This window comes from Phragmites australis, chromosome 6 (assembly GCF_958298935.1).
Source record: "Phragmites australis chromosome 6, lpPhrAust1.1, whole genome shotgun sequence".
Taxonomy (NCBI): domain Eukaryota; kingdom Viridiplantae; phylum Streptophyta; class Magnoliopsida; order Poales; family Poaceae; genus Phragmites; species Phragmites australis.
The window spans coordinates 4,431,244-4,444,486 of NC_084926.1; the positions used below are offsets into that span (position 1 = coordinate 4,431,244).

The following is a 13,243-nucleotide window of genomic DNA, read 5'->3' on the forward strand; positions in this document are numbered from 1 at the left end:
CCAAGGGTGGTTTCTGGATATCTGGCAGTTCAACATCATGCGAGTTATCTCCTCCTCTATATAGCAGGAGACGTCATGTAAATGAGGGGAGATCGACAACACTAGAACCACATTCTCTAGTTTCCACTGCGCTCGCCATTCCGAGTTTTGCCACCCCTCTCTTTGTCGTGCAATAGATCGAGGGTGAGCGGTGTCTCCGAGCCGATGCTGATGATATGAGGCATGCATGAGGGACCAACGATAAGGTTTCTAGGAAGCGTACCTGCTCAACCGCTCCTGCAACTTCCTCTGCGACATCTACATCGACTTCTTTGTTCGTTCGTCTTCCACCTAGCGGGGTCCTCTGTAAGTTTATCCACGTGCAATGACAATACATATTTTATATGATTTGTTAATTTTATATAGATTTACTACGTTTCAATCGATTGAAATTATAGCTTTGTTTCACTCGATGTATTGTCCGTCCGATCGTTTGTTTGTCCATTGATTTGTGCTCAGTCAGGGGTTTTTGTTTTGGCATGCAACACTAAATTGTATATGTCACTACTATAGAAAAAATTTGTTCACTTGTGAATTAGTTTTTTGTCAGCCGTTAGATTTTTATCTAACAGTTGTTGTTGTCAGGTGAAACATACTCTTGTTTTTCACTCAATTGAAAATTAGCAACTCCCAATTTTGTAACAATTTCAACTAACAGCAGAGGAAGACTCCATCCTGTGGAATCTAACTGATCACGGGATGTACACGGCAAAGTCAGCTTATGAGATACAATTTGCAGGGTCGTTCAGGAGAATGAACTGGACTAATCTATGGAAGGCCAAGGTAGAAAATAACTGCAAGTTCCATCTCTGGCTCCTGTTCCAGAACTAAGTGTTAACGGCGCGGACAAGGTGATAAGGAGGGGAATGACTGCGGACCGAGTGCGCAACCTCTGCCTAATACAGGACGAGTCAAACTTGCACATGGCACTAAACTGTTGGTTCTCTAGAGCAGTTTGGCGCATGGTGGAAGGCTGGTCCGGATTACAACTAGTGGGGGCTGCTGCCAATGGCCCAGTACCATCGACGATGGCATGGTGAACAAGTATGGTCGCAGCGGGGCAAATCGATGGCAGAAAAAGAACTGCAATTGGCCGTATACACGTGCTGGAATTTATGGAAGGAAAGAAACAGAAGGCGCTTTGACAGCAGGGAAAGCAATGTAGAGCAGGTTTTTAAGCTAATTAAGCAAGACATGGAGCAGCTACTTCTAGCGGCGGAATAGGACTCTGGGAGATTTAGACCTACACCACATCTGTAGTAGTCTAAAACATGTAAATACGCCTGGCATAAGGTCCAGGTAAACTGTGTTTTCATCTCACCATGAATGAAAAGGCAGAACACCTGCCATGGTTTCGCACACAGAGAGAGAGAGCGCAATATACTAATGAAGTGATTTATATAATTGAGTACTTGCAAGTTGCACATTTGCGACCTAACCTAGTAGTAACCTTGTAGATCATGCATGCTATAAAAGATCAAAGGTGTGACACCGGAAAGCAGACATCGTGCACGATGGACACAGCAGCTTTCGACTTCACGTGGCCTAAAAGGTTCCCTTCTTTTTCTCAAGTCATTTTATAGAAAACTTATCAGAGAAGGTCATGAGATCGGTTACCACTGCTCGCCCGCCAATAATTTCTGCTGTGCATTGCAGGCAGCCTCACATGCATGGTTATGGTCTTGTGGACTAATCAAGGTGGTCTTCCAACGGTTGATGGTAATAGCTCACCACACTTTTGTGTCGTAAGTGTGGTGCGTTATAATTTGTGTGAAGAACAAAACATCCGTTATAAGTATAACAAATTTTAGTAACAAAACAAGTATATAACAAATAGGTCTAGCTAAAAAAAAAATTGGCACATTATAATTATGGCAGCTAAGCATATACTTATCTCCACTTGTGAAATATGGCTGACTAAGGTGTGACCAGCTACGGCAGCTAACCAAACATGCCAAGTCCGCATAGTCAAGCAAGCACGTTACCACACCAAGATTCTATCGGCATGTTCCTTCATACTTTATAGTAGTATTTCCTATAGTTATAAATACTTATCGTTTTGATTTTTCAATTTTTAATGTGTAACTTTGACTATTATTTTTTATTAAAATATTATTGTAATATTTAATACAAATATAATATTATGAAAATATTTTTAAGATAAATCTATAAGTGTTATTTTTATATTTTTAAATTAAATATTTTCAGAACTATTACCGATCGAAATTTTAAAATTTTGATTAGATCTTAGTGTAAGCATAAATATTTATGATGGGAGGGAGTATGTTGCTTCTACTCCATTCGGCAGCAAGCCTCTTGCCTCGTGTCGCCACTCGTGCCGTGTCAGTCAGTCACATGCGTCCAACAGAGGCTGGGTGCTGGCGATTGGTGGCTCGAACTTGTCATGTGGTCCATTGGTTGGAGCCTGACTGACCTCCCCGGGCCACATGGGCGGGCACAAGGGAGGGCATGATGTACATATATACACCTAAAAAATTTCATAAAAAATTAAGTATGTATTGTATTTGTTTGAGAAATAATTATCGAATGTATTAATTATTGATGACAGCAGTACATATAGTTATATGCTATAATCAAATATAGTGACATGTACAATTTGTTTGTGATCCATTGCATACAATAGTTATGATATATCTTGCGATAGAAGTGAATATTTGGAGACTCGGTGAAGTGGTGAACGTGATCACGTAGTCGATTGACGACATACATGATGAGTTTGTGAAGCACATGCAATAGCTGAGGGTGCGCCGGATGATTCGATGAAGCATGTAGTGGTTGAGGATGTGTCGAAAGATTTGTACAGCATAGCTGGTACAAAATTAGTTACGCTAACAATATTTTCCTTAGTCTCTTGAGCATTTACTTTTTCTCACTATAATAGACGCAACTCCCGGTGGCCCAAGCGACCAAACCCAACGCGCAACACGCAATGACCTAAGCTCAATGTAGCAAGTTATCAACACCCAAATATGCAATGATATCTCGGAATGCACGCACAAGACAGTGAATGATGGCACCAATCCTGGTAGTGGCAGTAGGGCGGCGGAGAGGTGCTACCGTAGTGGTGTAAGTATGAGCACAAGAGATGCGCTAGTGTGATAGAGTACGACATTTATTATTAGAATACTATACCTGTATATTTATTATTAAAATACTACAATTGTCACTGCCGGGCAAAGGGCCAACCCTGTTTGGCGGCGGCTGCTGCAAGTGTATGGGGGTACAGTGCTTCTACTGCGTGTTGGCGTTGTCTGGCTCGTGTATTTGTAGGCTAGTTCCAAATGCCACCCTGAAGGTACAGCAGCAGCCTATAGTATCCTCGTTGGGATTTTTTTTTTTTTTTTGAAACGATCTTCGTTGGTTTTCAGACATGTTGTCCAGGGGCTTCCGCTTGGCGCTTGCAAGCCGTCCTGAATGCCACCCGGTTGGTCCTTTAGAAGCGACCTAGCGACTGCATTGATTTCGTACCAAAATATACAAGATGCTAGCATGGCGTCATATTTTCACTTGGGTTGTGCTACTTTTCTTCCTCGATACTTCTAAGATTGTCATTCAGAAGCTCTACTGACGAACTACCATTGGGCTTTTAGAGTTGCAAAGCCCCAGGTCACATGTGTCAAGGCATCTCAGCCTGAAATTCGAACCAACAATGAAGCCGCAATGCCGTGCAATCTGGCCCGCGGCGACCAGGGAACCCATCTTCCCACCGTCTGGTTCCGGCTATGACAACGGGCTATCGCAGCAGCCTTGCATGCCTTTTGCAAGCCCGATCCACTGAGAGGGCGGTTGGCTTTTTACAAATTTTTATATTTTTTATCATTAAGATTTAAATAAATAAATCTTTGATGGCAAGATTTGTATAAATAAATACCTACTGTCATCCTTCCAGATAAGGATGACAGCATGGCACCTAAGGTCTTTATCGCTCTATCTAAGGATAATTAGTCCTTACCACACTCTTAGTGGACGGGTAAACCTCACCTCTGAGCACCCGCCATGCAGCTTGGAAATTTTGCTCTCACTAAGGGAAATTGGCCTTTTGCTTAGATTTTTTTTAATTTAACTTTTGTATACATCAATTTGAAAAATAGTGTATATTCATTTGGTGAAAAATATTAGTTACGCAAAAGGTGGTTAAAAAGGCATCGTGGAGTAGTTATTTTTTAAAAAATTTGGATTGATGTAAAGTTTTTTTTAAAAAAATTTGGATTGATGTAAAATTATTGATGTAAATTTGTTTGATGTAAAATTTAATAAGTATTTTTTCAGTGACGTAATGTTGGAAGGATACAAAATCTAATTTTTCAAATAGTTGTAGTTGTAAAGCATTATTAGCACAAAATCTAACATGGAGGTTACATACGCTAACAAATATTACATGGGACATGTGTTTGTCGTTGCTACGTGAATAGATCCTAACCATAAAGACATGACGACAACAAACATAGACATATATAGTACGCCTAGAAACTAAACTAATAGCGTGTCGCTGCTAATCCTAACATACCTCAATGAATATAAATATGTTGAGTTACAGTAGATGCTCTCTACTAAGTGCACCTGGGATATTTGCCCTTTCTCAAGGCATCGGGGTCACCCGCCTTAGTGCGACGGGTCATCTCCCGCTTCCTTGCCCTCTCTACTTCGCGTGCTTGAGCCGCAGCAAGCTCCCCAGCTACCTTCCTCATGTGCTCTTCCTCTTGCTGCTTCGGCCGTAGTTTCCCTTGTTGTTGCTCGTACTTTCGATATTCATACGCTTCTCTTCTCCACCGTATGCTCATGTCGATCCACTGCTTCTGGTCTTCATTTTGCTTCATATCGAGCCATTCCATGAAGTCACAAATAGATGGAAGAGACTGGACAAATAAAATAAGATCTGAGATTAATAAAACAATGCATGAAATCGTATGAAAAATGCCACATGAGTGATCTATGTTGCTATATCAGTGGGTACTCATACGGTCCATGTTGAGGCTTGTCGTATTGATAGTTGGCACACATAAAGAAACGTAGGTCATATATGTAGGAGATGTCTTGAGACTTGCGAAGCCTACAAGGTTCATCATAGAAGCACATTGGTGGGTGACCCTCTAGGGGATGAAAATCCCGCAACGTTTGGGTGGGCTTGGCGGAACTGAGGAAAATATTGTAGTTGAGAAAGCTGAGGAAGGAGTGATCTATCCATGGATGAGGGTGGGTTAATTATGGTGGCTGGGGGCTGGTGCATGGACTAAGTGCAAGGGCTTAGCTGGGGGCTAAAGAATAGGATTCCCTGTAAAAGATGGAAAAGTTGTGGCATTGATGCTAGGCAGAGATTCCCTATGTCAGGATAGATGTGTTATCATTTTATTTATGATTAAAGCTCTATCGTGTGGTCATTTGAGTGTACGTGATGTCACCTAGAGGGGGATGAATAGGCGATTCCTGAAAATTAAAACTTTGCAGCGGATTAAGAGAATCTGGACACTCTGGTTCAATCCGGAGAATTCAGGGTCCGAAGATTCCAAGCTAACCCGGATAGTCCGGCCTGTATAGGAAATTGAAAACTGAGCAAAACTAAGTGAGTCTAGTTGGATATAATGGTTACCACAGAATCTAATTGATGTAAGAGCTTCTTTTAACCAACCACCTGCAATTACAACCTCACAAATAAGTAGATCAAGACAAACTCCCAAAAATAACTAGAACAAGGAAAACATGCAAGAATGTAAAGAAGACAAGAATTTATTTATTGAAGTTTGGATCAAAAGACCCTACATTTCCATTTAGGTGCTCATAAAGAGCCAGATCTCTTTCAACCCTTGTCCTCGCCAAGCGACTATGAAGATCGAGCTTGGGTTTTCTCAAGAGTTCCTCTTCCCTTGTGGAGGCGAGAAGAACATTCACAAACTTCCCGAGGCACTACACAAGCTTGGGTGCCCTCCGGGCGACACATAATTGTTTAGGAGTTTCAAGCTCCAAGAGTTAAGAACGTTGTCGGAGGGTTAGCTCCTGTCGCAGAGATCCTAAGGGACCCTTTTTTAGAGATTCGGCCGGGGGGATGATTCTGAATATGTTTGCTAGAGAAATAAATGGATGTAAATGCGATGGCAGGTGGGGTGGAATGATCTAATGCAGAAAAGAGTAAATGCGCTGGAGAGATTTTTAAACAGGTTCGGGCCGCACTACGCGTAACACCCTACTCCTGTGTGGATGCTATAAATGCCCTGAGAATGTCTCTCAGGAATGTGCTGGTAACAAGAATGTTTGTCTATCCTAGAGCCTCGGGCTCCTTGTTCTTCAGTGGCTACAGCTTCTATGCCCGTACGAAGGTGTTCTTCGATCTCTGAGCAAGAACCTGAGAGTTCGAGCGTCCTCTGTTCGCTTGGATTCGTGTTGGATTGCCTCTACCTTCGATCTCTTTAGCCTGTCTTTGTCCGTGCCTGCCGGCCGCCTTAAATACCCGCCGGCAGTAGCGTGCCCCGAAAGTGAGGGCACGAGTTCCAAGGCGCCATAAATGGAAAGGGTGTCATCATGGCCTCTGCGCGAAGTGACGGGGGTTGAAAACGCGCCCCGCGCCCTGTCTTCGGTCGTCATGATGGCGCTGGCAACGGGCGCCGTGGAGAGGGCCCACCGGGCAGCCGTAGAGCGGCCCGGCGTGCCCGCCCGGTCTTGTTTGCCTGCCACAGCAGCGCGGCAGACGAAACACCTCGGGCCTCGCGATGCTATCCCGAGGCGCGCCGGATGGCACGGGATGTGACCTGTGCATTAAATGTCCCCACGCCCTTTGCTAGAGTATGGCAGGGACTGACACCGAGCGTGGCGGGAGCAGTTGGAGGTGACAGGCCACGCACGCCCTTAAATGCGGTATCGGGCCTTTCACTGGTTGACACCTCATCGCTGGACCCCTGTGGAGGCCACTGACGGGGGGGCTTCCTGGGTCGTCAGGGAACCGAGTGCTCGGAGGGTCACTGTTCACCTCCCCGAGCACTCTCTCTCGAGAACGCCCTCTCTTGGTCCTCGGGGAACCGAGTGCTTGGGGGTCGTTGTTCACCTCCCCGAGCACTCTCTCCCGGATTTGACTGTTCGGGTCCTCGGGGAACCGAGTGCTCGGGGGCCACTGTTTACCCTCCCCTCCCCCAGCACTCTCTTCCCGGTACTCGATTTTCCTGGTCGCCGGGGGACTCAGGTGCTCGGGGGGTCACTGTTCACCTCTCCCGAGCACTCTCTTCCCGGTTACTTAGTCTTCGCAGATCATCGGGGAATTCGGGTACTCGGGGACCACTGACTGTGGCCCCGAGCGCCCTCTCCCGGGACTTAGTCTTTTTTATCTCACGGAGATGACCTCCGGGGGAGGGCGCCATGTGGCGGATTACTGACCTGACCTCGGGATTCGAGGACCCCTGGTTCCTGATTCACCGACAAACGTTAATCGATAACTTGACGATGAACTCAAGTTCTCAATGAATGGATTTAAGCTCACTAGCACTCATTCTCACTCTCCTAACTCAACTCTCAAAATCTAGCAAGATTAAAAGCGCTAGAGGAGTTGGAGGGGCTATTAAATGGCTATGGATGAGTTTGTCTCGAGTTAGCTCGGTAGCTCAGCGACAAATGAAGGAGGGGTGAGAGGGGTATTTAAACCCAGCACCCAAAACTAGCTGCTACAGTACTTTTTGTACTAACACAGAGACTCTGAGTTACTGTCCACAATCCGGAATATCCGGGTTCATCCGGAGACTCCGGGTTGGACACTCTAAGCTCAAACCGAGAGCCCGGCTCGGAGTCTAACTCGGAGACTCCGAGCTACTGTCCACAATCAGGGGTATTTGGGTTCACTCGGAGACTTCATGTTGGACACTCTAAGCCCAAACTGAGAGCCCAACTCGGAGTCTAACTCAAAAACTCCGGACTACTGTCCACAATCCGGAGTATCCGGATTCACCTGGAGACTCCGGGTTGGGCACCCTAAGCCCAAACTGAGAGCCTAGCTCGGAGTCTAATTCGGAGACTCTGGTCTACTGTCCAAAATTCGGAGTATTTGAGCTAACCCGGAGACTCCAAGTTCGGATAATTTTGCAACTATCTCGGTGTTCGTGGGTGATTGTGTCTCTCAACTTTTAGGTCTAAAAGGGTACTTTGAGCACTGAAACACCTTCAAGACTATCAATATGTATCCCTCTTGATAGTACGGCATTCGTAAACTCAAATTCAAAAATAAAATGAATTTAAACCTATGAGTAACTACATACCGCTTCTCTTTTCTTTTTGAGGGACACAAACGTTTTTTAACTTTATTGATGAGACTAAAATCTGTCTATAATCTCAATAAACTCATTAGTCTCTTAATCGTTTGTCATCAATTATCCAAAACCCACATAGTGGGCCTAGATGCACTTTCGCCATTTATATCTACAACATGCGTCAGGACAAAGGTGTTATCATTTCATGGTTAAAACTGAGTCATGTGGTCACTTCGTGTCTAAAGATAGACTCACGACAGATGTGTTGTCATTTTATGCTTAAAGATCTGTTGTGCATGGATAAACTTACCATCACATTGATTAGACATAAAATTCACAAATAGTTCATAACATAATACATTAATATAAGATAGTAATCATATACTCATCGAACTAAACTAATGAAATAGAAATATAAACAAAATAAACAGTCGTGGATGGCATTTGCATAGTTCTTAGTGGATAGCTATTGAATAATTAGATCATCTTAAGATGGCGGAGGAAAGTGGTGACGTAAATTAGCAGAAAAATGTCAGCTGTGCCAGTCGATGCTATCAGGGTAAGATATTTGTCGTCTCTGATGTGATGATGCGAAGTTGTAAGAATGGGTACCAGCAAATCCATCATCATTTTCAAGATCATCAATATCCTCTGGAGATATAGGCCTCAGAGGGAGGGGTCGTTGCGGCATGAAATCGTGATCGTCGTCGTCGTCATCTTGAGCTATTACAATAGTAGTATGTCCTATTTTGTTGTCGGTTGTACGCCATCTTAATGTGATGTGTAAATGTCATCTTGCAGTGTTTTTTGAATCTTCTCTTATATTGTTGCTGGAACGCCAAGACATTAGAGGCATAAAATTATCATCCCTATCGTCCTTATCAATTTGTGGGTGAGTAGTATAGGGCACCACTATACCCCTTAGGTTCGCTGAATGTCATTATATTCTACACGAACCGAGTATCACATTAAAAAAACATATACATCATCAAGAAGAGAGGTCCGTTTCGCCAATGCATGAGCGTGAAAATGAACTAACGCGAGCATGAGAGCATGGGCAACACGTGGGCTCACCAACTTGCTAATGCCGAACCAAGCCATGGCCTCGCGTACATGGGCACGCGAACTTTTGGCAGGCGTGCTGCGGTGCTGAACCAAACGAGCCCATAACCTGCCGGTTCTACATCGAGCGGAGGGCATGCTCACATGGGCTGAGGCGGCCGGGAACACTCCAGGTTTTCTTCTTATGCTCGGCCCAACTTGTGGTTCGGTGAGGCACGTGAGGCCCAACACAAAGAATTGTGTCCTTTCGGGTCACATGCCGTTCCTGGGCGTCGGATCGTACGTTCCTCGGCCTTTGATGAAACCGGATGCTATGGGCTGGCCCATGTTAGGTGCATGTGGGCCCAGGTGCAAATCCGAGCCTACACGGACGAATACGAGCCTTCTTCTTCCAGCTTTGCCTGTAACTCCACGACAGAAAAGTAGCCATGGACACGGCTGACTGGCGAACTTCAGCAGAGAGATTACTGCTACGTTTTTGCTTCTCAGAATGAAGCCGGGAAAAAGGGTGCGATGAGCAGGGGTCAGAATCGCGCTTATGGACTAGAGTGACAGTGGCGAATCCAAAGATTGCAGAGCCTGAGCTGGGTGCAAACCGTGCCTGTGCAGACTAAACTTTACTGAAAATTTGACCGATCTAAATCCTGAATTTTTTCATAACGAGATACAGAGACAGATCGAGACACAGGCCGGGCAGGTGCCCAGGTCCGCCACTGCTTGGTGATTGTCGTATCAATCTACCATTGTAGTCTCACCGAGGGTGCATGGGTCTCTCACCTTTCGTCTCAACCGCAATTCGCGGAGTCCAAGCAGGCAAGGAAGGGCTAAACTCTGCGTGTTTTGCAAGCGTAGCTGCATAAGATCACCTTGTGCGGGGCAGGTCACTTTTGAGCATGGTTCACGTTACCGACCGGAGGTCGGTTACCGACCTCCGGCGGTAACCGAAAAACCGCGGTAACCGCGATTACCGGTCAAAAATTTAAAAAAATTCGGAGAAAATTCATTCGGCAAATTTTAAATTTTTGCGAAAAAATCATGTTTTTTTTCTCTCGGTAACCGAGCGGTTTGGGTCGGTTACCGAGCGGTTTGGGTCGGTTACCGAGCGATTTTCTCGCATTTTTGATTCGGTCGGTTACCGAGCGGTTTGGCTCGGTAACCGCTCGGTTTTCTCGATTTATCGAGCGGTTTTATCGAATTTCAGCGCAGTTCAATAAAAAACCTAAAAAAGGGTTCAATCTTGTAAAATCAATAACTAATTCATCCGAGCTTCAAATCAAGTGAAACAAATTTTTTTGGCTTCCTTGTAACATGATCTACATGATAAAAGTATTTATACTCATAAAAAAGTTCAAAATTTTCTGTGAGAAATTTTATTTGTTAAACCAAGGTAAATGCATAGTTTACTCTTTGCTAATCCAAAAATCATGAAACTAATTTTGTTAGTCTTCTTACATGATCCTATATCTTTTAAAAATATATGAACTCATGAATTAGTTATTGTAACATGCATGATTGTGTAAATGTGTTGCGACTAGATTAATTCATAACTGACCCATCACACCTTAAAAATTAGTGAAACCACTTTCATTAGCTTATTTATATTATGATTTACGTAGAAAAAATAATAGTAGACATGAAAAAATTAATTACAGTGATGTTTCTTAACATATTCACTTTATGCTTGTGAACTTTGTAAAAATCATAGAGAATTTAATAAAACTCTAAATAAAGTGAAATCAATTTTAAAGGTTCTCTTAAAATACTTTTTATACAAGAAAAATATGTGTTTGCATGTTACACTTTTCCTTAACGTGAGTTAATAATTGAGTCGCACGCTTCAATTTTTTTCATTTTTTTCAAACTTTCTCCCTATAGAATATGATGCAAACGACATTATTTTTGAAAAAAAATTCACAGAAGTTCTTAGAATTGTGTCTAGTTTTTTTAATATATTTTTTGAATTTTTTTTGAATTTTTTTATTTTTTCGAATTTTTTGAATTCAAATTTCGGTTACCGAACGGTTTTTGAAATCGGACCGGACCGAGAAGGTCGGTAACCGCGATTTTTGAGCGGTTACCGACGGTTTTTTGAACCCTGCTTTTGAGTAGGCAAGCGATGGATACAGCCTACACGATCGTAAGACACTAGTGCGAGGTGTGGCCTAGGAGCAGGAGCCAAATGTGGCGCCAGAGCCAGATGCGACAGGACAGGCACAAGGAGCCGGCCGGCCGACCGGAGAACTACCAGTCGTACGTGGCCTGGTAGTTAAACCTAATCAGACTCTAGTTAGTGGTTAATATTTGCCAGCACAGGGATTGATACATGTGTAATTTATGATTTATTAGTGTTCTTGGTTTTGGCCATATACTTAAATGTTTCAGTGTGATAGATTAGTACCAACTTAATAGTTTAAATAGTTTTAAATCGACTTATAAATCTTTACTTTCCAAACATAACAACTTTTAATTAACTTTTCTACACGAAGTGATGATAAAAATATAAAAGATATGTTATATATATACGAATTGTTCCACATATGAGAAAGACTACAAATAAATTTCGAAAACAGGATATTACATCATAGTGGCCACTTCCGACCAATCATCAGAGACATACAGCATGGATCATACAGAGCTCTGCCTCTGCTCACCTCACCTCGCCTTCATCATCATGCTTTCACTCGATGATAGTAAGTTTCCACTGCAGTGATCACTTGGCAGGAGTAAGAACAAGCATACTGGGCTAGCGATTAGGTGAGGAGTAGCAACCGACGCATCCCATCCAACTTGGTATTTAATGGGAGTATGGGACAAAGAGCACTTTAGATACATACTTTTCCTAGGAGATCAAATCGAATGACTCAAACAGGAAGAAAAACAAAATTCAGCATTAGTTAGACTTGCTTCGTCCGCACAACAGGAAGGAGAGGAAGAGGTGAAGGGAAGAGAGGGGAGGGGGGCATACCTGGTTGTGGCCCGACGAAGGTCAACACAGTTACTCAGTCGTCGAACTGAAAAGAGAGAAAATGAAAGAAGGGCACGGGAGGTGAACCTAACGCGGAGCGACGCAACCGTCCTATTTTAAATGATGTGATAGTTCAAATTTCTCATATGGAATGATACAACATCTTCTAGATATATTCTTAGAATCTGTGCAAAATGGTCGTAGACGAGCTCATCACCAAACTCGTAAAGCCTCGTCCAAGACGGTTGCGTCCAAATTCGGCCTAGTACAAACAACCAAATACTACCTTAGCTGCTCTTCTAGAACTTGTTTGACTGCAAACGAATCAGCAACTCCTACCTCATCTCCATTCGCAGTGGCGGATTCCATCGCTGGACAAATCCAAAGCCGGGCGAGCGAGCCAAATAAGTTGGGCACGCAGCCGAGGCAACGCTGGTCCACCTCACCGGCGCTTTCCGCGACTTTGACGACCCCTCTCTACAAGCTACAAAGATTCGGCGGATGTGAAGGCATATATGCCCCGGGACTTTACTGGCTGTCGCGACCACCTTTTCCATATCATCAAATCCACCCATATCTCCGATTATTTGTTTTTTAAAACTCCATCTCCGATTATATATCTCCATCTCGTGTTTTCTCCTACCAAAGCACCGAATGGCAATGTGGAAGGGCAGGACTTCGTATCTAGCATAGCAGTACAGGCTGTTCTGCTAGTGTAGATTATTGTTATTGAGAATTGTGTGTTCGTGTTCCCATTTCTTTCTTCTTGGCATTTCAGGTAAGAGTGAAGGAGCAGTGTAACAGACTAACAGGTGTGTGCTTGGTTGTCAAGCATGGAGATTTTGGCTGCAACTATGAGTAGCAGCGGCAGGGGCCAAGTTGTAAATATTAATACCAATCATCTGATACAAATATTCTATGATGGTATATATAC

The 13,243-nt window shown here is 43.6% G+C and overlaps 1 long non-coding RNA gene across 1 annotated transcript; it reads right to left on the minus strand.

Moving 5' to 3' along the window:
• Window positions 1–11,833: 11,833 nt before the first annotated feature.
• LOC133920364 (uncharacterized) lies at window positions 11,834–13,243 on the minus strand. The gene is made up of 2 exons (XR_009910093.1): window positions 12,649–13,243; window positions 11,834–12,571 (listed from the first exon to the last, which is right to left on the minus strand). It is a non-coding gene; the product is annotated as an uncharacterized LOC133920364 (long non-coding RNA).